This window comes from Rattus norvegicus, chromosome 9, assembly GCF_021556685.1.
Source record: "Rattus norvegicus strain SHRSP/BbbUtx chromosome 9, alternate assembly SHRSP_T2T, whole genome shotgun sequence".
In the NCBI taxonomy this organism is placed as follows: domain Eukaryota; kingdom Metazoa; phylum Chordata; class Mammalia; order Rodentia; family Muridae; genus Rattus; species Rattus norvegicus.
Window position 1 is genome coordinate 102,460,772 of NC_141542.1, and position 27,701 is coordinate 102,488,472.

At 42.2% G+C, this 27,701-nt stretch overlaps 1 protein-coding gene across 3 annotated transcripts in view; it reads left to right on the forward strand.

Moving 5' to 3' along the window:
- Window positions 1–4,956: 4,956 nt before the first annotated feature.
- The window catches only part of Dis3l2 (DIS3-like 3'-5' exoribonuclease 2), a 395,417-nt gene continuing 372,672 nt past the window's right edge, over window positions 4,957–27,701 (forward strand). For 2 of the 3 annotated variants that reach the window (NM_001109007.2, NM_001172159.1), the window contains exon 1: window positions 4,957–5,009. The gene's annotated coding sequence lies outside the window, so the exon portion shown is untranslated. Of the gene's footprint in view, window positions 5,010–21,487; window positions 21,560–27,701 lie in introns of those variants that run through there. The other variant, XM_087567088.1, reaches the window with a different exon arrangement.

Sequence of the window (27,701 nt, forward strand, 5' to 3'; positions counted from 1 at the left end):
GGATGTAAATATCTCACATGCGATCTCCAAAGGGGCCTTGACCCATGGGTTGAGCACCACTGTTCTAGAGGGAAGGAAACTATTGAGTACCTAGTTCAAGACTTTACAGTGTGTAAGTGGCTTCCACTGAGCAACTAGGGGAGCTGGATTTAACCCAGCGGTTTGGCTCCCTCTGCTGTAAGGGCTGCGATGTGTTGCTGTGTTATTGATTCCGTAGCTCAAGAGGTCCCCTTGTGTTAAATTATCACCTGCTGGAGCCGGGATCTGGCAGTGGCAAAATATGGAAGAAAAGTAAAGTTTTGTCTAATGACGCCCTTTCCCTGCAGTGCAGTCCCCACTAGCAGTCTGGGTTTTGTGGATTTTATGTCATTTTTCTCTCCTTCAGGTGTGACAGCTACTAGGTGCCCCTTGGAACACTCCCATGATGGAAAGAGACCATTCAGAATCTAAAGCGACATGGAAGACAGAGACAGGAGAAAGAGAAAAAATGCTGAGAAAAGATAAAAACAGAAGTTGTTTTGAGACTAGTTCTCACTGGGTAGCCCAGGCTAGGGCCCAAATCCCACATTTAAAGTGCAGTGCATGGACTGAGAAAAAAGTGGAGCAGTAAGAAGCACCAAAAAGCTAATAATAAGAGACTGTCTAAAAAGAACAATATACTGAAGAAATTAGGAGAAAATTGGGTTCAGTGGGTAGGAAGTTCTTGCTGTGCAAGCCTGACCACCCGGGTTTTATCCTGGGAAACCGTGTAAAAAGTTTGTTGTACATCTGTCATCCCTCTGGTGAGATGGGAGCATCTGCCAGCTTTCAGGCCAGCTAAGCTAGAGTATGAAGCACCATTTAGAATTAAGAGAAACTCTTGTCTCAACAAGGTGGAGGGGACAACAACTCCCGAAAGTTTCCTCTTACACACACACACACACACACACACACACACACACACACACACACACACACAATTTAAAAGATGATGTTGACAGTTATAATAATTAGAAAGATAGAAATCATACTTATTTTTTTTCATTTTCTTTTTACTTTATGTGTATGGGTATTTTCCCTGCGGGTCTAACTGCACTATGTGCATGCAGTACCCACTGAAGTCAGAAGAGGGTGTCAGATCCACATGGGACGGGAGCTACAGGCTGTTGCGAGCTACCCCATGAGTGCTGAGAACTTGGGTCCTCTGGAAGAGCAGCCAGTGCTCTTAACTGCTGAGCCATCTCTCTGGCAAGATCAAAAATGTAAAAGGGACCTGTAAGGTAAAAAGGGAACACAATAATAAAACAATAAGACCCAAGAATTTAAAAAAAATGTTCTGGTAGGATTTACATTCTAAAGGAATATAAGAGAAATTAAATACTAGGAAGGGGGGAAAAAGCCCCAAGCATTTATACAAAGTAAAATGAGGACAAAACCAGAATACAGAACACAGCTTCCCATTGGAAACAGTGGCCTGGATGGGTGTAGGTACCTCGGGGAGGAGGCTGGACCAGGTACTGAGACATTGAGACATCTTTCTTGCTTTCCCACAGCCCGCTGGCCCATGTACTTAGGCCATGTATAAGGTCTTTATGATTTGAAGTCTCCCCAGATCCCTCCAAGGCCAGCAAACATCACTTTACACTGCTTCTCGGAATGCTTTTAGTTCCCAACCTACTTCACACTCTTTTCGTGATCCTTCACTTCCTGTGTGATGAGACCAGCAGAGACAGCAGTTAGATTACGCTGCTGAATGAACTGATTCTGCATTATCTCCCTGAAGTTCCTGTGGTGTTTGGTTTGGTCACCTCACTCTTTCACACACTTACTCCCATGCGTATGTTGTGTAAACACCCTGCCTCTGTCGCCTGGGTTTGCTTTTGAGGTTGCAACATTTTTTTTTAATTGATCCCAGGTTACTTAGTAACTGCTCTTTTCCCGGTCTCTGATGCCAATGGAATTGGGGCGGGATGAAAAAGACAACTTCCAGGATCAGCTGATGAATGTGTAAAGATGTGGTGACAGAAAATGTGCAATCAGGGACAACTCCTTGATGCCTACCGTTGTGACTGGGTGGGTGTTAACACAGAACCCTGGGCAGAGGAAATGGTGGTTAGGAATCAAGATTAACCAACCCTGGAACGCTCTGGGACTCCAGCAGTTCTTCATTAGTCCTTAACTCATCAGTGAAGCAGGGTTTAAGAGTTTAAGAGCAAGGTCACGGATTGCAGGTTTATGTCCTTCCAGATTTCTATTCCGAAAACAGGTCCTAGGGTAATAGGAGGTGGGGCTTTGGAAGGTGATTGTGACCCAAGGGTGAAGCCATCAAGAATGGGATTGGTATTTTTATGAGAATCCAGAAAACCAACTAGTTCTTTTCCTGTCTGATCAGGACAAGACAGGAAACAGGAAGTTGGTCCTGACCAGACAGTCTGCCAACACTTTGATCTTAGAGTTCACAACTTCAGGAATTGTGTAAGTTTCTGTTGTTTAAGGCTCCCAGCTTGTGGTATATTGTTACAGCAGAGGAAACTAAGATGTAGACACAACGTTTCCTAGAATCAAGCTGGTGTGCTTCTTCAGGCTGTAGGCACTTTTCATATCCCAGCAGGGCATGGGAGTTGTGATCCTACTATGTGCTGGGTCTTTTGAGACACTTTTGAGCATTTTGTATCATTAATGGACTATCAGTCACCCAGAGACCAAGCATAGATGAGGTTGAAGTGCAGAGCAAATTAGGCCTTCCCATTTCTCATGACACCACTGACATCCCACAGAAACCCAACCAAATGGAGCCTAGTGAATCACCTGACCCTTCAACAGGATGCAGTATGAGGTATATATGTAGACAGAATTCACCAACTCATGCATTTGGGCCTTCTCTTCTCTAGATCACCAGGTGGGTTTGTACTTTTTATTCACTGAATGAGTGATGTGACTTACTTTTACCAAACTATCACTACTTACTGGTCCTGGTTTGCTGTTTTTTTTTTTTTTTTTTTGTTCTTTTTTTCGGAGCTGGGGACCGAACCCAGGGCCTTGCGCTTCCTAGGCAAGGTTGCTGTATTATATCTAGGCCTTTGCTACAGAGTGAACGTCTGTGTCCTTCACCACTTTCCCAACACCTAATGAGACGGTATTGGGAGGCAGTCATTGATAGATGACTAAGTCATGGGCACCAAGTCTCCATGGGTGGGACAGTCTCCTTGTAACAGATTTTAGAGTCTGTATTTGTATTTTCTGTCTTGTGGGGGATACGGTGAACAGATTCCTGATTATCAGTCAGGAAGTGGGTCTACAATAAACACTGAAATAGGTCTGTGACTTAATTTTGGATTTCCCAGCCTCTGCTCATAGACTGCTCAGTCTCTGGTATTTCAGTACTGCAGTCAGAATGGATTAAGACAGCCCTCTTGACTATATGGTTTCCATAATCTTCAGCCACACAAATATTTTTCTTGATTCACTTTCATAGACAGCTGGTTAAACCAATCATGGAAAGATTCAGTTTCCCAGGGGAAATCACTATTTCTAAGTCTTTTGGAAGTACTCAAGGGCACACTTGTTCTGTGAGGATTATACGTAGACCAGAGACAGGTGCGTGGAGTAAGGCTCTTAGCCCAGATCCACCTCAGAGTGTGTGGTCTTTCAGAACACACGAGGAAGACAAGCTCACTACACTTGGAAGTCATGGTAGTATGCTCACTCGACCTTGACACAGTTATCAACACTTTATGCCAGATGTTCCATCAAAATGAGGTCTTGGACACTAATAATCTTGACTCTCCTTCCTTTGTCCTTGCCATTCTAGTCTTGAGTTTATTTTTGTTTTTCTCAGTTCACCTCCCATTTCCCCCACCCCCACCCCCAACAATCCTTTGTTCTCTGTCTCTTCTGGCTTTTCTCATCCCTGTCTCCATTGGTTTGGCTTCCTATTTGCAGAACCCCCAAGTCTCTGCCATTTATTCTCTGCAGTCTGAATAGGCAAATTTTGCTTACACGGAAGTTTGGTTGGGGTTCTGGAAGGATCTGAGGAAGAGCAAGAAAAAAATAAAATAAAGAATCCTCAGGTTCACTCCTTAAGCAAACATGGAATTTATACCAAGGTGGGGCTTCTTAAAGGAATAAGAAATCCAGACGTTTTCCGTATCTTCTATTCTTGATTCAATATGGAGAAAAATGGGCCTTCACCAGAAGTGGATCCCATTCCTTACTTTGACAATGAGTATTGAATTTTGACTATTCTATTGGCATCTTTAGACACATGATCTCCACAACAGTTGGTAGCCCCTCTCTGATGCTCTTTGGGTTTCCTTCTCTATGGTTCACAGAGTCCTCGAGTTTTCAATTCTTGACCCACTTGCCTGTAGGGGCCATGCTGCCTTCTGGCAGGCTTAACACCGCGTTGCAGGTATTCCATAGCTTGACACACTTTTCCCACCCACTCCACTTGGTTGAGGTCTCCTTGCTCTTCTCTTCTTTTGCCTAGGCAAATTTTTCTCGCGCAGGCTTTACAGCTTCCTTCGCTCAGCTTATCTGGGATAGACGGACACTGTCACCTCTTTGGTTACCAGCCTGCACGTGCCAACAATGCACCTAGCCATGTACAGGTGCCCAGTGAAGAAGTGATGGGCCAATGCGTGGATGAATAAAACTTGGTAACAAGGAAGGTGCTGGCGTTATTCCACCGGCGAGGACAGGAAGATGAGAGTATCCAAAAGTCTAGTGACACACGCAACGTGACACCGGCTGGGTGGTGGGTTTAGGATCCAGGTAGAACGAGAGGGACCCCAGGCAGAAAGGCTGCCGTCGCCCAACCGGGAGCCGCCCATGAGGGATGAGCCTTGCACCGCCCCTCACTCAATCCCTTGGTCCTGCAGCGACCAACACCTTCACCGCCCACCAGCCCCGCGCTTCGCTCTTGGCCCTATCCGGCCACCGTCGCTCTCGGAACGCTCGCTCGTGACCCGGAAGCGCATTCTCCCTAGCAACTGCGGGTCTGCGGCGGCGCCGGCCTCCGGGGAGCGACGGTGAGGCTCCTGCCCCCTCCCCCTGCGCACGCCCTGGCCGTCCGGCCTGGCCTTCCCTCCGCGCCGCGCTCCGCGGCCTGGACCGTGCGTCCTCGCTTCACTGGGCGCCGGACCCCAGCGCCTCTGGTCGCCTTCTGCCGGCCCCGGCCGGGCCTCAGGCCCCTCACGCCCTACGGGCCCTTTCTTTTTGTAGTGCAATTCAGTGAGAGAGGAGGGAGAAGGGATTGGGGCCGGTGTCTAGGAAGACGCCGCTTCCCGAGGCATGGGTCACCTGGGGACGTGTTCTCGTGGGTCTTGATGGAGGCTGACCGGCTTGCGGCGCCTCGGGAGTACTGAGAGGCAGCACATGCTGATTGCAGGAGCTTTCCAAAGTGATACACTTTATCCGGTCTCTGGGGCGTAGAGGCTCTTTTAGTTGTACACTTTGAACCGACCATTTCCCCGGGAGTTAGCTTTCCAGTTATGAATGAGTTGTGGATAGTATATTGTATCATAGTTGCTGTGACTTCCAGTTTTATACAGAAGGAACGTCCTGGGACCTGACTGACTAATCTTGGGAAAGATTTCAAGTAAAATTTACTCTGCAGGGGTAAATGTATCTCTAATTTACACTTCAAAAGATAACAGTGGCACCGAAAACCTCTTTTGAGTTTGGACAAGTGGCACCTAAGAAGACCTTAGTCCTTGCTGACCTTAATAGAATGGTAGAGTAAAAACAAAGGTGTGAGTAGTTTGCAGAATTATTTAGAAATAAAATGCAGGAGCTTTTAAAGACTCACCATTGAAAATTGTGTCATTTAATTTCAGTGCTAAGCACCTGTAGTGTTAATGCACTTGAAATAAGTTTTAGCAGACATATGAGGTTGTACACATTGCACTATTGGAGAAACAGGAAAATGACATTTGGTTAAATACAATCTTATGTGGTGATATTCAGTGCTGTGTAGTAGGTTAGGGGGTGGAGAAATAAATGTAGGCTGGTGCTTTCAGAAACGTGTTTGAGGAGGAAATAATAGTTGATTTGCTCTGAAGGATAGATACACTATATATTGGAGGTGACAGTGAATTAAAATTTTTTTTTAATATTCTTTATGGTTTGGGAAACATTTCCATGTGGTGTTCTTTAGTTCTTATTTAAAAATTTAAAGCCACTCTGATCCTGATCCATTTCTTTTAAAACACACCATGATCTTACCCCTTCAAGATCTTTTGCTTCTGCAGTCAGTCTTACTTTTATGTAAAACACAACTGTTGAAGAAGGGTTACTGTTTAATATGTAAGACCTAATTTTGCTCTTTGACTGATATCTTGAGTGTTTCATTTGTAGCAGGCACTGTGTCAGGAGACATCAAAAACAATGGTTACTCAGCAGCCAATTTCTATGTTTTATCTATGGGGTGCGTGTGTGTGTGTGTGTGTGTGTGTGTGTGTGTGTGTATGAGCATGTGTGTGTTAACGTGCTCGAGTGCTTGTGCTTAGCTGTGGAGTTGAGAATGGATGCAGATGTGGCTTCTGTCTTTAGCAGATGATGTTAAGCTACAGTTGTGATGTGTTAAGAGAAGTCACAAATGAGACCTATGAATGGAGGTATTCAGGATGCATAGGAATGGAAGTGCTTCAGTCTCACTGAAGATAGCAGGGCAGAGACCCTGTGCTGGCAGGGTGTTTGGAGAGGATCAGGGACAGAAAGCACAGCTTTTGGGAGCTGGAGGCATGTGGAGCAATCTGGTAGGACAGTGGTGTGGGGCCAGATTGTGCTGGACCTTGTAGGCAGGCTGAATTTTCCTTTGTGCTTTGAATAAAGAGAAGCCTCAATGGAAGGTTTTACTAAGGGACTTAGGCTGTGTGTCTGGTGGGGATGACACAGTATGTTTGTGTCTGAATAGCATGCTTTGTGTTTCTACCCCCGCCAGGCTAGCATTTGCATTGTTTTCTCATCCCTTGTTCTTCAACTTGCTCCCTATATTTTATTTTGTAGATTTAATAAAAAATCTGAATTTACATTTGTTAAACGTGTGCATGCGTGTGTATGTGTGAGGAGGACTATGGGTGATGTGTGGGAGTCTCTCGTGCTACCAAGTGGGTCCCTTGGGCTTGAACTCCGATGGCCAGGCTTTGTGACAAGTATATTTACTTCCTGAGCCATCTCATTGCCCCCCTCTCATGCTTCATTATAGTTTGGGATATCTCCATGTTCCACTTGCAAGGTGTACTCATTTTTCTTTTCTTTGGGAAAAACAAAAGAATTGGGACTGTAGAGATGGCTCAGCTCTTAAAGGCTAGACTCCTCAGTAAAAATATAAAATAGACCATTGTGGTTAGTTGACTAATAGTAATTTTAATCAGTACTACTGCTTGGGAACTAGTTTTTGTGTCTCTTTTACTTTTTTTTTTTTTAAGTTGTAGTGAAACTCATAATATCGAACTTACTGTCAGGCTGGGAATTAGCTTAGTTGGTGAAGTGTTTGCAGCACACGAGGACCTGAGTTCCACATCCCAAGCACCCATGTAAGATGCAGACCTGGTGGCATGTGCTTGTAAGAGTTGTGCTTAGGAGACAGAAGGATCCTTGTGGTTTGCTGTAATCTGTGAACCCCATCCCAATGAGAGTCAAGCTCAGAATAAAACAAAACAAAGCAAACCCCAAGCTTTCCCAGATGAAAACCAGGGTAAGCAGCTTCTGAGGAATAACACCCAAGTTGACTTCCTGGCTTTCAGGTGCAAGCGTCCATCCACATACTCCTAATCATTTTCATAATGAAATGTAGCCTATTTCTAGAGAAAGCCGTTCTCTCCTTGCCTGCTGTTGGCAACCATCATTCTGCTGTCTGTTGTCATAATTTTGGCCATTTGTATATTTTGAGTGGACTTGTGCATTGCCCCTGTGTCTGTCCACCATCACTCAGCTCAAAGCCGTCAGATCTTAAGTACTCAGCTAGTCTCTGGGCTTCATTCACAGATTTGGGGCAAAAGAGTTTCTGTTTTTGTAAATCTTTTTGGCCTGCCAGTAATGTAATGAACCCCGATGAATTGGGAAATGGTTCCTTTTCTTCAGTTTTCTGTTACACTTTGTGTATACTTGGTGTTTTTTCCCCTTACCTGATATCAGTATTTGTTAGTGTTTTTATCTGGTTTGGAGTGCTCTTGTGGGAAGGTTGTTGTTTTGACAAAAATCTGGATTCTTTAATGGAAAGAATGAAACCTGTTTCTTTTTGGATGACCTTATTAATCATAGTGTTGTTGAGTTTACTTGTACGTTGGTGTTCTTGGTCACCTTATTTTATGTGTTGTCAGCCTCAGTGCAGTTTCCATTATTTGTAAGCATCTTTAAAAAGCATATTTACCCCTCCCCCTATTTTCATGAAGTGTATGGTGTATGCGTGGATATTTTGTGTATGCATGAATATTTTATGGACGCGTGTTTGGGTGACGCCTGTGGTTGGATGTGGGGAATCATCCGGTATTGATTTTCTGCCTCATTATTGAGGTGGAGTCTCTCATTCAAATCCAGAGATCACTGATGTGACTAGTCTTACAGTCTGGCTTGTTCTGGGGATCCCTGTCTCCTCCTTCATAGGTTTGAAGTACCTGCAAGCTGCCACACTCACCCAGCATTTATATAGGTTCTTGGACTCTGAACCCATGTCCCCAGGCTTGCTTGCAAGACACGGGTTTTAACCACTGAACCATCTTTTCAGCCCAGAATCATATCAGATACATGTATGTATGTATGTATGTATGTATGTATGTATGTATGAACGCATGCATGTATGTTCCAGGGCAGCCAGGGCTCTGTTACACAGAGAAACTCAGACTCAACCTACTCACCCTTACCTCCAACAAAAAGCTGAACCTCTTTCTGGTTACACATGCATTGAGTTAATTTTCTCTTCTTTCCTCTGCTTATGCTCATATTTGCATCTATTATGATTTTATTTCTGCTTTAGGGACTTCCTTTAAACTTTCTATTAATGGGAACTTGTTGGTGATTGTATGTCTGAAAAATTGTTTTATTTGCTTTGGAAAACATTTAAGTAATGAATTTTAGATTCCTCCCTGCCCCCAATCAATCACTTAAAAGATGTTGATTTATTGTTTTCTGTCTCACTTGTCTCTGATAAGAAAGCAGCCAAGACCATTTTGTTTCCTGGTACATAATATGTATTTTTTCTGTGGCTGCTTTAAAGATACTGTCTTTAAACTGGTTTAACCAAATTGATTGTGGTATATGTTAGTGTAGTTTTCTTTATGTTCCTTGTATTTGGTATCATTGAACTTCTTGATTTATGATTTAATAGTTTCTATCAATTTGGTAAAGTATTTGACTATCACTTTTCCCCAATATTTTTCTTTCCTATTCCTCTCCCTTGTAGATTTTGATTAAATGTAATTAAGTTGCACGAGGTGGTTCTGCATCTCACTGATGCTCTGTTAATTTCTTTCTTTGGATTTATGTTGTTGCCCATTGCTATATTTAGAGGTCACTAGCCTTGTCCCTGTACAGTATCTAGTCTATTACTAGTTCAGTCCTTCTGTTCTTCTAAGGTGTGTTATTAAAGACATTTCACCATGTCTTTAATCTCAGACACCAGAATTTTAAACTTCTGTCTTGGTGTGTATGTGTGAGCATGTGCCCCACATACCATAGCATATCTGTGGAGATCAGAGGACAACTTTGTGAAATCATTTCTCTTTCTACCTTTATATGGGTTCCTGGGGTGGAGCTCAAATTGTTAGGCCAATGTGACTGGTGACAGCCTGGTGCCATCTTAAAGACCCTGGTGCCATAGTTTTTAATTTCTAGGGGTCTTATTTGGATCTTCTGAATACTTTTTCCTGACTTTTCTTAATATATTCAACTTTTCCTCTAGCTCATTAAGAATATAGAGTGTTACATCATTTGTTGTCATTCAAAGGCACTGTACCACAGTCTTTCTTTCCATTCTCTCTCCTAAACCCACACTAGGTGAAGGTCTCCTGATTTTATATTCCAGGAGCTGAAGCTTAAGAGAACTGGGAGTTTGTTTTGGTTCAGGTCAGATAGCTAATGATTCAAATTGAAATTTAGTTTTTTTCTAACTAGAACTTGATTCTAGCTAGACAGACAAATATAGAAACAAAGCAGGAGATGAGTGGGGAAGAATGCCGTAACAGAGCGTAGCACATGGGGCCGTGCTGTCCATAAAGATTTCTAAAGATGCAGGAAGCGTTTGGGATGGGCTTTGGAAGTTAGGAAATTTTGTAGATCTCTCTTGTGAGGGAAGCATCTGAGGGGTGTGTGGTGTATGGGTGGGCAGGAGGGGGCAAGGGAGTGTGTATTGCAGTGCACAGGCTTGGAAGATGGGGCATGTATTTGGCTGAATTGGGTGTGACTATGAAAGCAGATAACAAAGGAGTTAGACTGAGTTGTAGAAGTTTTTTTTTTTTTTTTTTTTTGTCTAGCTTCCAAACAGTCTTTTGTATGTCTTTAGCTACTGTATGAGTCTGATCCAGGACAGGCATCTTTTAAAATTTGCCTTCATTACTTAGTACAGTCTTGCACATAATTAATTCACAGGTTATTGATTGATTGATAGAATGTTTTCTTACTGTTACTTAGTTACTTTGTTAGTGCTTGTGATTGAATTGTTTATTGTATAAGAAGTCTTAACTCTTGTGTTCATAAAATTCCTTCCAAAGAAGTCAGCATACTGTATGCTGATTCATTTATTGATTATCTCAGCAGTTAGTTTACTATACCCAAGAGTATTCCTCTATAGGAACTTGGATACAGCTTCAACTGTAGAGTCATTGTAGCTGTCTTTGTTTTTATTCTTCAAGACTGGGTTTCTCTCTGTAACCTAGGCTGTCCTCAAACTCACACTATAGACCAGGCTGGCCTCGAATGCACAGGTCTGTTTACCTCTGCCTCCTGAGTTCTGGGATTAAAGATGGGTACCACCACTGCCTGGCTCTACTTTTTTCACTAACAGTGACAAAATTTATGTGTGTGATTGTTTTCCTTGCATATATATCTATGTAACATGTGTGTGCAGTGCCCTCAAGAACTAAGAAGAAGGTATCAGATCCCTGGAATCTTAGCTACAGGTAGTTGTGAGCCATTATGTGCTTACTGGGAATTAAATGAAGATCTTCTGGAAGAGCAGGCAGCTCTTGAAAAACAAGACAAACAAACAATTTAAGCTACATTTTAACTTTAGTGAGAATGCTACTAAGTTATATCATAAGTATTATTCTTACTGTTTTAATAGATAAGCATTTTAAGAGGTTTATTTGCTATTTTTATTTTATATGATGTGTTTGCCTAAGTGTGTGTGTGTGTTTGTGCACCAGGTATGTACAGTGCGTGGAGGCTTTAAAGCTGTCAGATCCTCTGTAAGTGGAGCTATAGATGGTGATCCACTATATGGGTGTGGGGAATTGAACCTAGGTCCTTGAGAAGAGCAGTGGGTGCTGTCTGTTGCAGAGCCATCTCTTCATGCCCTCCATTGTATCTTTTGAGGCTTGAAGTCTTTCACTGTGCTGATGGTCTTTCCATCTCTGCCACTCTTGCTAGGGTTAAAATGCAAACATCTGTGCCCAACTCTTTTTTTCTTCCCAACATGGGTCCCAGGAATTGGAACTCAGGTCCTCATGATTGCATAACAGACCTTACTGATAGAATGTCTTCCCAGCCCCAAAATTTTCATCTTCTATGTGTTGGAATAGCTTAACAGCAACCAGGATATTTGACATTGGTTAAGGTAGAGTATGTGTTCAATATTTACTGTTTTAGTCTTTTGCAATTAAATCTGTTGCTTTTCTTCCTGATCACTATCAGGTTTGGTGGGAAGTAGGGCAGTAGCTTAAAGATGAAAATAATTTTCTTCACTTGTATAGCTGACCATTGTTTAGAATCATGTAGTGAGAAATCCTTTATCTGTTGAGGCATAACCTTCAGCACACATAAAAATATCTGCATTTGTTTCTTTATTGTCTGATTAAGCATCTTTTAATAGCGACCATTGGTAAGTTTATTTGAAAACTAATTTAAAAAGTAGTTTTTACTATTTAGACTTTTGTCTGTTTTTAATAATGAGGCCCTGCTATGTGCTTTTTTTTTTCCTATGTAGTTACTTTCTTGCCTTTTTTCGGAAAAGTTGTTGAGAGAGAGGTTTTCACTGGATCTCCTGAACCTGGTTATGGTGATACATTAATTTGCTGGTCTAGCAGGATACAATATATAAAAGTATAATTGTCTCTCATTTTCGTTTTCATTTTAGATTATTTTGTGTGTGTATTTGTGTTTATGTATGTTCACCATGTGCATGTTTCATGTCCATGGAGGTCAGAAGAGGTGATGGGTCCTTTAGCCTGGTATTATAGATGGTTGTGAGCCGCTTTGTGGGTGCTGGAAACTGAACTCAGGTCCACTGTAATAGCAACAAGTGTTCTTAACTACTGAACCACCTCTCCAGCCTTTTGATTCTGTAGCTCCAGAAGCCTGGAGAATTGTGCTGATGTTTTTAGTACCTTATATGGAACACTGTATTTGCATGTGACCTGTGCATATCCTTTTGAAATTATTTCTTGATTAGTTAAAGTATTTAACACAATTCCTGTGTTGTTTAGGGAATAATGATAATGAAAAAGTGTAAGCATATTTAGCATTTTTTCTTTGTTCTTTTCAATCTGTGTTTGTTGAATCCACCAAGGCAGAACCTGTGGATTTGGAGGGTCCAGTATACCACTGAGTGATTTACACAACAGAAATGTACAGCACAAAGGTCTGGAAGCCAGAAACCTGACATCCAGGTCTTGGCAGAGTTGATTCCTGAAGGCTGTGAAGAATCTGTTCCATCTCTCCCTCTCCTAGCTTCAGGAGGTTGCTGGCAGTCTCTGGCATTCTTTGGCTTTTAGACATACCATTTTGATGTTTGCCTTAGTCTTCACATGATGTTATCTCTGGGAATGTGTCTATGTTCAAAATTTTCCTTTTTATAAACACAACAGCCACTGGGTATGTCCCTACTCTTATATGATGTCAAACTAATTACTTCTGCAGAAACCAAATAAAGTTATATGCTGAGAAGCTTCAGGTTTAGGACTTCAACATATATTGTGTTAGTCAGCTATGGCTGTAACACAATATCTGAGATGACTAACCTATTTTGGCTTATAGTTTTGGAGGTCCAACCTGTGATGAACTAGAAGTCTGTTGTTTTGGGCATGTGGTGAAGTCACATCATGGTGGGAGTGCATGACAAACCTAAATTGGACATGCTATGACCAAAGAACAAAGGAAAGAAGTAGAAAGAGGCCAGGATTCTATTACCCTCTTCAAGGGCTTTCATCAATAACATAAAACTCTTAAAGGTTCTGCCATTTCCTAATAACACAAGGCTCCTTGGGAGACATTCAAGGGTACCGTCATAGTAGTCTCCTTGCTCCTGCAGACATGGCAGCTCCTGGTGGGTCTAGGTGGTAGTGGTTTAGAAGCACTGTAGTTTGGAACTGGGGTAAATGTGAGAGACTCATAACCAGGAATGGTTGCATTAAACATGGTTCTGCTATGTACTGGTTTTCATTGACTGAGAACCTGAAATTTGTCAGAGAGAGAAGCCTCACAAAGATAGATGTTTCTGAGGCCCAAGGAAGAATGCCCTGTTAAGAGTCTCCCAGAGTTGATGAGAGGAGTCTAAGCTCCTGGAAAGAATGGAGGTTCAGAGTTAAGGAAGAAAGCATAGAACTTCATGTCTGAGAACTGGCTTAAACTTATTCAAAATACAATTGTCCTCAGTATCCATGGGGCCTGTGTATAAGGATTCAGATAACAACAGATCAGAGTCATTGCACTGAGCAGGTGTGGGCTCTGACTGTGCTGTCAATACATGATTTGCATAGGATTTAAATTGACTATAAAGACAATTCTTTCACATGCAAGTATATGTGTGTTTGAAAGTATTTCTCTCTGTGTGAGTGTGTGCATGTTTGCATGGTGACTAGAAGACAATCTCTAGTATCATACACAGGGAGGCCACCCATCTTCTTTGAGATAGAGTCTCTTATTGGCCTGGAACTCACCAATTAGGCTACTCTGGCTGTTCAGTAAGTGTCAGGAATGGATCCTTTGTGCCTCCCACAATAGGATTACAAGTGTCAGCTAGTATACCTGCTCTTGTTCCTTGGGTTCTGGGCTTGAACTCAGGTGTTTGTGCTTGTAGGGTTTGATTTTTGATCAAGCCAGCTCTTCCCCTGTCAGAGATAGTCTAAGTGTATAGATGGATGGGCACAGACACAGATACAGTCCCATTTAGTATAAAGGACTTGGTCATCTTTGGATTTTGGTGTACATGAGGGCCTTGGAACCAGTGTTCCAAGTAGGAAGACTATGTTTACGGCCTTGGGAGACTAGGCACCATTTTGAATTTCTTTTAGAATCTTTAACTTATAAAGTAAAGAAGAAGTAGAGACCAAAACCTGGAAGGCAGTGAAGAGTGAGGATGTACTTATGTGGGAGAACTGGAGACTGCTGTCTTGTTAGAGATCCAGTGGAAACAGCATGTGAGCTGTGCAAGGAGAGACAGAAAATACAAATGGAGTTCTTTATAGAGTTTTCTAACTGACCATTGACAGTTTTTGAATTAATTTCTAGAGTTTCATTACAAGCATTCCTTCTGAGCTGTAAGTTAAAAACTTTGTATTTGGATACCACTGAACAACTGCAATGCTTTTTCTGGTGATTGTGTTGGATTTTCTAGGTAGATTTCATTTATAATGATAATTCTAAAATACTGTTTATATCACCTTTTATGTAGCAATGACTAGCTCCTTCAGAATGGCATTGAACAAAAACACCATATCCTTTGGTAGAAGCCTTTTCCTGTTTTTAAGCTAATTGGGATGCCTTTGGTGCTTTCGTTGTTTATTATATTTTCTGTTTATATTTTTGCTTTATGAGGCAGGATTTCTCTGTGTAACCATGGCAGTCCTGGAACTTACTATGTAGGCTAGGTAGACTTCGAACTTAGGGAGATTGGCCTGCCTCTGCCTCTCAAGCCACCATGTCTGGCTACTTTCTTTTAAAACTTTCTTTTTGAGTTAAACTTATAGTTTGAGATATTTGTAGACCTACACACAGTAGTAAGAAATAATAGAGATAGAGCCCAACTGCCCTTCACTCAGTTCTCTCTAGAAAAACTGTAGTATATTATTATTACCAGGGTATCTCAGCCACTGTTTCTCTGTATTACCACATGTTGGTGCTTTGTATTCTTGTTTTTCCAGTTTCACGTGTACTCACTAGAGATTGTGTGAGGTGTATATCTGTGTGTTTGTGTGATCACCACCACAGTAGATGTGCAGAAGAGTCTTCTCATTACCCTTTCATAGCCTCAGTCATGTCTGCCCCTACCCAGCCTGGGTACCACTCAGCTCTTCTCTGCAGTTTTCTCATTTCAGGGGTACTACATAAATGGAGCCACATGGTCCATAACTTGTGGGGTTTCTTTCTCTTGGTATCATTCCCCTAAGCTTTGTTCTGGTTGTTGTGTGTATCAGTAGTTTGTATCTTCTTACTGCTGAGTAGAATTCTGCAGCAGCCTGGTCATTCTGTGGAAAGATTGTTCTGCTTTTGGCTGTTTGAATAAAGCTGCTGTGAGCATTCATGTGCAAACATAATGTTCATTTCTTTAGCATAAATGCTCAAAGTGCACATGCATTTAGATTCTCCTGTGGTTAACATTTCTTCTCTTTCTGCTCTGTCTGCCTTCTTTATGCACGTATGCAATACAGTTTTCCCCCTTAAATGCATGAACGCATGTGAGTAAATTGCATAAACCATTACCTCCAAATATTTCAGCGAGTGTTTGGCATAGTAAAGACATTTTCTTACATATGCACAATCATTATTAGTTTAATTTAACTCAGATATTACTTCTGTTAGGTCCACTGTCTCCTACTCATAAACTGTTACTAAGGTCTCCTTTAGTATCTTGTTTCTCTTTTCTTGTTTTAGTTAGTATGTTATTTTATGGACTAATCAATTCAATACAGCTTTACAAGATGCATTTTATTCTCACTGGATCATATGGGTGATGGAACCAAGGCAAAGAAAGGTGAGGCGCTTTGTCCAAGTCACAGCTTCTAAGAGATAAGAGGTTGGATTCATCTCTGGTGTTTTGACTCTCAAGGTCTCTTAACCACTAAGCTCTGTCTTCCATTAACTATTTAGCTCATAGCAGCAATGTTTGACCTTCCAGAAACTGATGTTTTAATTTTCTTATGTTGTTGGCAGAAACAAGTGTTACTTTTTTTGTTTGAGGGTATTCCAGTCATTTCGTGGTGACTAGGTATTTTCTCTTTCAAATGGAGCTAACACTGAGCCTGTTTTGCACCTGCTTAGTGTCTACTACAGGAAGTAGTATTTGAAATGAAGTTTTGGGCATTTGAGAGTAGAGGAGATTTTTTTTTAACCCCCCTTTAAGTTTATTTATTCACTTTATATCCCAATTGCTGCCCCTTATTCCCAGCCCCTTCCCCCACAATCCTTTCCTCCATCTCCCCTCCTCTTCTCTGAGGGGGTGGAGGCCCCCCAATGACCCCCCTACCCCCATCAAGTCTCTATACAGCTAGGCCTATCCTCTCCCACTGATGCCAGACTAGGTTTACCAGCTAGAAGAACTTATCCCACAGATTGGTAACAGCTTTAGGGATAGCCCCTGCTCCAGTTCTTTGGGACCTACATGAAGGCCAAGTTGCACACCTGCTACATTTAAGTGGGGAGGCCTAGGTTCAGCCCATGTATGCTCTTTGGTTGGTGGTTCAGTCTCCGAGAGCCCCTAAGGGTTCAGGTTAGTTGACTTCGTTGGTTTTCCTGTAGAGTTCCTATCTCCTTTGGGGTCCTCAGTCCTTCTCCCAACTCTTCTATAAGTGTCTATAAGCTCTATCCAACGTTTGGCTGTGGGGCTCTGCATCTGTTTCGATTAGCTGCTGAGTGGAGCCTCTCAGAGGACAGTGCTAGGCTCCTGTCTACAGAGTATCATTAATAGTGTCAGGGATGGTGCTTGCCCATGGGATGGATCTCTAGTTGGCCCAGTTATTGGTTGGCCATTCCCTCAGACTCTCCATCCCCCATTCCTGTATTTCTTGTAGACAGGATAAATTTTGGGTTGAAAGTTTTGTGGGTGGGTTGGTGTCCCTATCAATCCACTGGGTTTTTGCCTGCCTCTACCATATCCCCACTGCTATGAGTCTCAGCTAAGGTCACTCCCATTGATTCCTGGGAGCCTCCCCCATCCCAGGTCTCTGGCATGTCCTGGAGATGCTCCCCTCTCTCCCACGTCCACCAGTTGCATATTTCCATTCATTCTCCTGGCCCTCCCCACACCTGATCCTGAACCCTGTCCCCCTTTTCCTTCCTCATCCCCTCTCCCCCCACCAGTTCACTCCCTCCATCTGCCTCCTATGACTATATTATTCCCCCTTCTAAGTGAGATTCGAGCGTCCTCGCATGGGCCTTCCTTCTTGGTTAGCTTGTTTGGATCTGTGGAGTGCCTGGTCTCTGCACTTCACATTAGTTAAGGATTATTTCTTTCAGGATTATTTCTTCAGTGCTCTGCTCAGTCTTTAATTTCTCAAAGAAAGAGTTTCCCTCTCCCTGGAGGAGGGCAGTTTTGTAATCTTTATCTTTTCCAGGCATCTTTGATGCCCTCTTCTTCTGCAGCACCATAAATTGCATGTGTGTAGGCTTGCCAAGCTTGTAGTTGTGGGAACTGCCATCTCTAGATTTCTTCACATCTGCCTTGGTGGACTGCGTGCCCAGGCTCTGTATGGTGCTCTGTATGGTTGCAGGCTTAGATTTAACACCCAGAGGCGGTGGGATCTTGTGCTGCAGCTCTTCTGGGATGAGTTGGATGCTTGCAGCCTGAAGATGTAAAGCACTCACCTGAGGTTCTGAGCTTCGCTTTGGAGCTGGCCCGTGCTCTGATCCCTGCTCACACTTTGCACAAACACTGGCTTGCTTCCCTGGGTTCCCAAGCTATGCTTTATTCTGTCTCACTAGACATGTAGGGTCTAGGTGGGTCGTAGTTGTACTTGAGTATTTTTGGAATTGTTACAGTTATCTGCTTGAATTTGTTTCTTTATTTGGATTTTACAGTTTCTCTGCATGTACCTAAGATTGTTAAGGACTAAATTCATGGGATGGTTCTTATGAGTGATGATCTTACCAATGGGCTGGTTTGGGCTATTTCTATATCTGGATGGAAGTTGTGAATAGGCAAAGGGTGGCTGTTTTAGTCTTGGTGGTTCTGGACCCTCGAGTGCTAAGAACCCATGGTTAGGCAGGCTAACAGGTTTATCATTTACAATCCTGAAGAATAGAGGCTATGGCTCCTAGCCCTGGCGGTCAGAAACTCACAGTCATAGATGCTTAGGTTGGGGGTTTACTGTTCTGAGCGTTGACTGTTAGTGGCGTTACACTCTGACCAGGAAACCAGTTCATTGCAGTGTCTACGGTTGGTAGTAAGCAGCAGCAGTGCACCAGGCAGCAGTGTTACAGTTCTTGAACCCTGAGAGTCTGGACCATGGCTTCTATGGACTCTCAGTCCCCAGGGCTTGGCAATTTCCTGAATTATTCTAATTCTCATCTTTGTTTCTTTACAACCTTCTGTCTCTCACAGTTTTGGATTTCTGCTTCCTCTCATCTTCTGATATCAGCCTCTGTGATCTCAGCTGCAGCTGAGATCCCTACTCCCTGTAGCACTTTGGTCCTCACTAGCTTTCTATAACTTGCCTGTTTCTGCCAGTAACACCATCTCCTCTTTGACCTGTCAGTTTAGCACCATGTTTTTACTATAAAGTCACAAGTGGGCAAGAAAAGACCAGTGGGAGAAGCCTTCTCAAAAGGTGTCTGTTAGTTGATTACAAAGTAAACTTTACAGAATGGTTATATAGTTTGGGAGGGCATAGATGTAGCATGTAAATGAAGGATTATATTTGTACCAATCATAGTATAGTGTCCAGTCCCATTGAGCATAGGCTCTGCATAGGGACAGGTTTCCTGCTGAGTTACTGAGGAGTAACTTGAGTGAGAATAGCCTCAAGGTTATCTAAAGGTTACTAAATCTTGCCTTGATTGGATTGATGCCTTCCAAGGTCAGTGCAGGCAGTTGTGAGGAGAGCAAGGCCTCCTGGAGCCAGAGTTGTGGCTTTCACTGCAGTGTTCCTGGCAGCTGGTGCATTCTCAGAGCGATAAAGTGTCTGAAGTAGCTGGGTTGTCTTGAGGTCAGTCTACCCAGTTGTCAGAGAGGAGGCTGCCTAGCTGATGGGTCCCTACTCCAACTTCCAGGCATAAATGTACCCTATTCACTTCTATTCAATTCTATTTTATTCCCAAAAGTTTCAGTTTACAGGGAAAAATGGCATTTATAAGATATTTAAAACTGAACACAAAACTAGTATTCTTGAAGCATTTAGCAGTCCTTGAAAGCAGTTAGTGGGCTTAACAGTGCCTAGTCCCTGTCCCAGGGCCCTGCAGAGTTGAGTCCCTTTGATCTCAGTAGTAGTTTTTATATGGGAAATGTGGAAAAGCTACAGACCATAGGGTCACCGTCTTCCAAAACACGTTGAAAAGTGCAAATGTAGACAATGTTTCCTTCACAGAGATGGGGGCTAGAATTAGGGTTGAGTTTGCTGGGCCTCTCAGATCCTTCACTGCAAGGTGAACAGACCAGATCTGGAGCCGGCAGGTTGGCTTAGGGGCCATTGAGCTGCCCACATCTCACTGTATATTTGAATTTAACTCCCCAGGCCTTTTTGTGTCCTGCAATCCTCTATATTTCTTGAATTATATATTTTTTCTCTGACTTCGGGCATTTTAAGGTAGATGTTTGACTTTGTATGTCTTCTAGTGCTGCCTAAGACATGATACAGATGTTGTGTTACAGTAGGCCAGAACGTGGCTGACTCCATAGGTAGTGAATTCCAGATGTTTGTAGTGGCAGATCTGAGAGTGTTATACATTGTTATAGCAACACTTTACCAAGGACAAAGTAATGATATAAGTGACCTTAACAAAATGAACTTTTGTTAAATTTCTCACAGAAGCCAGCTTGATAGTGATAGCATGTGTAAAATTTAAAGAATGCTTTGACAAACATTGACATTTTATTTGAAATGATATGAAACTAGGGGAAACTAGTTTCAATTCTTGTATGTTTTAGTCATTTCTTTCAGCAGATTGCAGGTTATGAAAGTCACATATTTTTCCAAATTGCCATGGTAAAATTGGCCATGCAGGTGGGTTTTGCGGTTCTGTTTATGTCTTATTACTTTTTAGATGATGGCAGCGATTACTATGGAAATGCTGTGTATGGTTGGTAGATCAGTTCGTTTTCAGCTCTCATTAAGTAACTGCTTTTCTAACACACTGTGGAATTTGTATTGTTCCTATGTTTGTCTTGTCTCATACAATTTATGATTTATGTACATAAAGGCTTTTAGTAGTTTTTTAGTGTGTGTCTCTGTGTGTGTGTGTGTGTATGTGTGTGTGTGTGTGTGTGTGTGTGTGTGTGTGTGTGTGTGTGTAAGATAGAGAACCATTTCATGTGTCATGTCTAGACTGGCTGACCAGTGGGTACCAGGGGTCCTCCTGTCTCTGCCTGCCTATCACTGAGATTACTGATGTGCTTTACCACGCCTGGATTTTTATATGCGTTGTAGGGACTGGACTCAGGTCTCTGTGCTCACGGAGCCAGTGCTTTACTGATGAAACCGTCCTCCCTGAGCCTAATAGCTGTAGTGTTACTGAGTTGATTGCTAAGTAGGATATTTTGACATCATGTCTGGGTATGATGGAATAGCCTATCATCCAAGCTACTTAGGACTCTGCAGCAGGAGAATTGCAGTTTGAGGCCAGCTATGGTGGACAACTTAGGGACACTCTGTATCGGAGACACTTTGTAAAACAAAACAAACAAAAAATGGAGGGAAAAAAAGAGATTGGTAATATAGCTCAGTAGTAGACCACTTTTCTAGCAGGCATGAGGCCTTGAGTTAAATAGTGCTACAGAGACAGGCAGACAGACAGACAGACAGAATTTTGACTTTGTAACCCATAATTGAGTTTTATAAAGGAGATTAAAGAGTTTTCTTAGTAGTTTAATATAATTTAAGATGTGTGTGCTTGTTTAGGGATAGATGAAAGATTAGGTATTAAAGTGAACATGTAGATAAGCATCACAATATTTCCTACCCTCCCACTTCTTTTCTTGGCACTCACTTCGTAGACATGATATAGTCTTATGATGCTCTCACTTCATAGCCTAGGCTCTTCTGGATCTCATTATGTAGCCCAGACTGCAAAACTTACAGCAGTCTTCCTTACTCAGCCTCTCAAGTGCTGGCATTATGAGCATGGCCACCATGCTTGGCATGAATATGTTTTATTTAAATTTTTAATTATAGATTTGTATATGTGTGTTATCTTTGTTAGGGTTTCTACTGCTGTGATAAAACATCATGACCAAAGGCAACCCAAGGAGGAAAGGTTTCTTTCACTCGCATTTTCTGTAAGTGTAAGAATTGGCACAGTTCTGGAAATTGTGGCTTTTCTCGGGAAGAATGACTTGATCAGTAGGTGACTGTTTATTTTATGTTCCATACTCTTTGGGTTTTAACCTTGCCTTAGGCATGTTGGCTCTCTGTAATAGAGTATAGGACCTGTCCACTGTACATCGAACTCTTAAAGTTTTTGTTTCTGAATTCTCAAACAAGACGAATAGAAGACAGCTAAGCTGGTGAAGTAGAGAAAGAGAAAGAGGCATTGCTAGCTGTAGTATATAGTTCCACACAGTTTTTAAAATTTCTATGAAAAATTCACTCATAGAAGTAGAGAGAGCAGTGTATTGACCACCTGTTATAGATCCTCAAAAGTCAGTATTTGGAGTACATTTGCCTTACACATCTAAGTTTATCTTCCATTGCTGTCATACTACAAAGATCCCTGGCATCATTTACACACACACACACACACACACACACACACACACACACACACACACACACACACACAATTTCATTCTACACAATGCTGTTGCAGTATCTAATACAAAGTTGGTTATCTTTTGCTGCTATCTACTATAGAAAGGATATTAATGAGTTTTTAAAAAATTCTTTGAACATGTAGGGAGTGTTCCTCCTTTGGTCTTGTGTTTTGTGCCTAGAACGCTATGCTATGAGACATTCACGTAGTGGACTTAGTTCTATATAGCTTTCTCAAAAGAGGTGTTTCTTTACCAAAAGAGGTAGTGTCCTCTTTCCCCACTGTGTTCACTGGCCATGTGATCAGGGTCTCATCAGTCTACACTGTAAGTACCATGAAAGCAGGCATGTAGTTGGTCATGCTTATTGCCCGCTGTTCAGGGTCTGAAGCAATAAATAGCTTGTAGCAATAAATGTCTATAAACATTAATAATAAATGGTTCCAATTTATTGCTTAATATCTTGTAACCGCTGTTTTCTGAGTTTTATCCTGAAGCCTTGCTTTTCTCAAGATCTTAGTGAGCTGCTGTGTTAGCAGAAAGTGCTGGGTTGTTGTCCCTTTCAGGACATTTCATTTTTTAAATCCTCAAAATATTTTGTAAATTATAAATGAGTAAAGTCACTTCTGACCCGTTTAAGAGGCTGTGTCTCACTGACATCACTTTCATTTGAGATCACTTTTATTTGGGTTTACAGCTAATAAATCTGTTTTGGTTTATGTGAAACAGGATAGAATGATCTTGTAGCCCACATATCTTTAGTTGATTAATTTAAATTAATGCATCATGCATTCTACGCCGGGGTTCTTAAAATTGTTTTATCGACAGTTGTTGAGCATATTGTTTAGCATGAGAAAAATGTAATTCACTAAAACAGATATGACTCTAAAGATGCTCTTTAGATGCAGAGAACCATGGTTCATTTCCCAGTACCCACATTGCAGCTCACAACTGCAGGGAGACTGACATCCTTTTCTGGTATCTGCAGTTACCAGGTATGCACACACTGCACAGTCATACATACAGGCAAAGCACCCACACACAGAAAGTTAAAAATGTAGAATTACAGTGGTCCTAGGTTTACTGTTCAGCACTGAAAAGGAAGGAAGGAGGGAAGGGTAGAAGGAAGGATGGAAGGAAGAAAGGAAGGATTGGAGGATTGTAGACCTACAGGAAGGAGTTAAGATTAGGGGCTGATGAGACGGCTCAGTGGAAAGGCACTTTCTGCTAAGCCTGTTGACCTGAGTTCAATCACTGGGACCCATATGATAGGAGAGAAACAAAGTTGGTTGTCTTTTGCTGCTATCTGTCTACTGTAGAAAGGACATTAATGATTGACCCTGTAAGTTGTCCTTTGACTTCCACACACATGTTGTGACACAAGTGTAGACACACACACCACACCACACACACCACACACCACACCACACACACCACACACCACACACACACACACCACACACCACACCACACACACACACACACACCACACACCACACCACACACACACACACCACACACACACACACACACACACACACACACACACACACGTGCACTGACTTTGGGGAAGAATGGTAGAAAGAGGAGGATGGTTCACTAAAGTGTTTCCTTACAATCTTAGAATCACAGGGGCCTGAGTTAGATTCCCTAGAGTGTATGTAAGCAAAGTGGGGTTTTGGGTGGCTCCTTATAACTCCAGTGCTGGGGAGGTGTTCCCTGGGTTCCCTGGCCAGCCAGCTTAGGAAGCTTGGTAAGCTCTAGGCCATGAGAAATCTTGTCTCCAAAAAAGTTGAACAGATCTCCTGAGGAGAGACATTTGAATTTCATGCATTCACACACACAGACAGGTTTGAGCACACTCAATGGTACTGAGAGTTACTCTGAACTTTTTTTAAAATCATATTTCCCAGTGTTAACATTTTCCCACATTCTCTTTGATATCCCTCTTGTCTCAACTCTCTTTTATTTTAGCTGTTTGAAAGTCAATAACAGAAACTCAAAGCCATTGGGGTTTCTAATAATCATTGCATAATTAACCAAAACTGGGAAATCAGGACTGATATAAATAATATCATGTATAATTTATAATTCTTTTTTTTTTTTTTTTTCGGAGCTGGGGATCGAACCCAGGGACTTGCGCTTGCTAGGCAAGTGCTCTACCACTGAGCTAAATCCCCAGCCCTTTAATTTAGAATTCTTATAGTCTCCTATTAATCTTCGTGATAGCCTTGAATTTATTGTATAGCCCAGGCCTGAAACTTGAAGCAAGCAATCCCCCTGCCTTAGCCTCTTGAGAATTAAACAATTTTGAAAATTGTCGACAGTTATTTTGTAATAAGTCATACATTTGGATTCTACTGATTCTTTAAAAGTGATGTTTCCCAGTACGTGAGCTCAGGGGGCAGCTGGTGTTGATTTTGACCATTTGCTTGAAGTGTGTTTGCCAAAGTTTTCCATAGCCTAAATCTGATTCCTTCCTTCAACCTACCCAATATCTCAAGGTACTTTGAGACCATTTAGTTTTCCGTTATTCCTTAGTCTTTCACCATCACTTTTAGCACTAATTGAGGAGCATGGGTTGTTAAGATTGTCCATGGTAAGTGTTCAGTTTTTATTCCTCCCTGCATTTGTTAATTGGGTCCTGCTGTAAGGAAGGTCTTGCCCCTTTTATTATTTGGTATTTTTTGCCAGCATAAATTCATGGCTTCTTATTTTATTTAATGAATTATCTGTTACCATTTAAGTATTTTGGTACTTATGGTATCACGTATCTGGCTAGTGGGAACCTTTACATCTGGCTTCTATGAACTTTTGATTCATTTTCATTTTCTAGGCTAGTTCTCAGCAAACACTTTCTGTAAGTGATCAGATAAAAAATATTTTGTCATAATGTTGCCTGTGTGTCAGGAAAGCAACCACAGATAGTTTGTAAAACAGTGAGTAGTCTGTTTTCCAGTAAAAGTTTATTCACAAAATAAATGGACCATAGTTTGTTAACACATTATTAATATTATTGTTATTTCATTGAGACAAGGTCTTGTTATATAGGTTAAGGTGTTCTCAAAACTCAAAGGCCTCCCAATCTCATCCTCCAACTGATGGGATTGATTGTAAGTGTGGTCTATCATGCCTATTCTTGTAAGACCTTCTTCTGGTATCCAATTTAAGTCTTCTTTCCTTCCTTCCTTCCTTCCTTCCTTCCTTCCTTCCTTCCTTCCTTGCTTTATTGCTTTATTATTTCCTGTCTGTCTGTCTGTCTGTCTATCTATCTATCTATCTATCTATCTATCTATCTATCTATCTATCTATCTAATTCAAGTGTGGTCCATCATGCCTATTCTCCTAAGACCTTCTTGTGGGATCCAATTTGTGTGTACATTTCTTCCTTCCTTCCTTCCTTCCTTCCTTCCTTCCTTCCTTCCTTCCTTCCTCCCTTCCTCCCTCCCTCCCTTCCTTCCTCCCTCCCTTCCTTCCTTCCTTTATTCTTTTCCTCTTATTCATTCATTCATTCATTCATTCATTCATTCATTTTAGAGACAGGTTATCATATATCATTTTTGTCTATTATTATTATTATTGTTGTTGTTGTTGTTATTTCCCTTTATATCCCAATCACTGCCCCCACTCCCTGTTCCTTCTCACAAAGTCCCTCCCTTTTTCCCTCTCCCCTTCTCTTCTGAGAGGGTGGAGACCCCTGGTATCCCCCAAGTCTCTGCAGGGCTAATTTCATTCTCTCCCACTGAGGCCAGACAAGGCAGCTCAGTTACAGGAATGTATTCCACAAACAGGCAACAGGCAACAGCTTTAAGGATAACCTCTTCCTCCCCACTCCAATTGTTGGGGGACCTACATGAAGACTGAGCTGCATATCTGCTACATATGTGTGCAGGGGTGGGGGAGGGGCTTGATCTACCCATATATTTTCTTTGGTTGGTGGTTCAGTCTGTGAGAGCTCCCAAGAGTTCAGGTTAGTTGACTCTGTTGGTCTTCCTGTGGCGTTCCTATCCCCTTCAGGGCTCTCAATCCTTCTCCCAACTCTTCTATAAGTGTTCCAGAGCTCCATCCAATGTTTGGCTGTGGGTGTCTGCATCCGTTTCAATTAGCTGCTGGATGGAGCCTCTTAGAGGACAATTGTGTTAGGCTTCTGTCTACAAGCATAACAGAATCTATCATTAATAGTGTTAGGGGCATGGGTCTCAAGTTGGGCTGGTTATTGAGTGGCTATTCCCTCAGTCTCAGATCCATCCCCCATCCCTGCATTTCTTATAGACAGGATAAATTTTGGGTTGAAAGTTTCGTGGGTGGGTTGGTGTCCCTATTGATCCACTGGGGTTCCTGCTTGGCTGTACAGGAGGTGGCCTCTTCAGGCTCTATATCCACACTGCTGCCTCAGCTAAGGTCACTCCCATCAATTCTTGGGAGCCTCCCCCATCCCAGGTCTCTGGTATGTCCTCCAGACACCCCTCCCCCACTTCCCCACCCTGCCAGCTGAGATTTCTATTCCTTCTCATGGCATTTGGCCATCTCTCCTGTCTCTGTCCACACCTGATCCTGAAAACCCTCCCCTATTCCCTTCTCCTTCCCCTCTTCTGCCACCCAGTTTCTTCTCTTCCTTTACCTCTCCCGACTATTTAATTCCCTCTTCTAAGTGAGATTCAAGCATCCTCACTTGGACCTTTTTGTTTAGCTTCTTTGGGTCTGTGGAGTGTGTGTAGAGTGGGTATCCTGTACTTTATGGCTAATATCCATTTATGATTGAGTAATACCATGCATGTTCTTTTGGGTCTGCATTACCTCACTCAGGATGATATTCTCAAGTTTCATCCATTCGCCTGCAAAATTCGTAATTTCCTTATTTTTAATAACTGAACAGCATTTCATTGTATAGATGTACCACATTTTCTTTATCCATTCTTCAGTTGAGGGGCATCTAGTTTCTGGTGATTACAATAAACCTGTTATGAACATAGTGGAGCAAGTGTCTCTGTGGTATTGTGGGGCATCTTTCGGGTATATGCCCAGGAGTGGGTCTTGTGGTAGAACTATTCCTAGTTTTATGAGAAGCTGCCAAATTGATTTCCAAAGTGGTTGTAGGAGTTTGCACTCCCACTGGCAACAGAGGAGAGCTCCCCTTGCCCCACGTCCTCCACAGCGTGTGCTGCCACCTGAGGTTTCCATCTTAGCCATTCTGATGGGTGTGAGATGGACTCTCAGGGCTGTTTGATTTGCATTTTCCTGACGACTAAGGAACATTTCTTTTCATGCTTTGTGGCCATTTGGGATTCCTTTATTGAGAGTTCTCGGTTTAGCTCTCTATCCCATTCTCAAACTAGTTGGGTTGTTGGTGTCTAATTTTTTTTTAAATATATTATTTATTTAATGTATATGAGTACACTGTAGCTGTCTTCAGACACACTGGAAGAGGGCATCAGATCCCATTACAGATGGTTGTGATCCACCATGTGGTTGCTGGGAATTGAACTCAGGACCTCTGGAAGAGCAGTCAGTGCTCTTAACCACTGAGCCATCTCTCCAGCCCCGGTGTCTAACTTCTTGAGTTCTTTATGTATTTTGGATATTAGCATTCTGTTAGATGTGGGGTTGGTGAAGATATTTTCCCAGTCTGTAGGCTGCTGTTTTGTTCTATTGGCAGTGCCCTTTGCCTTAC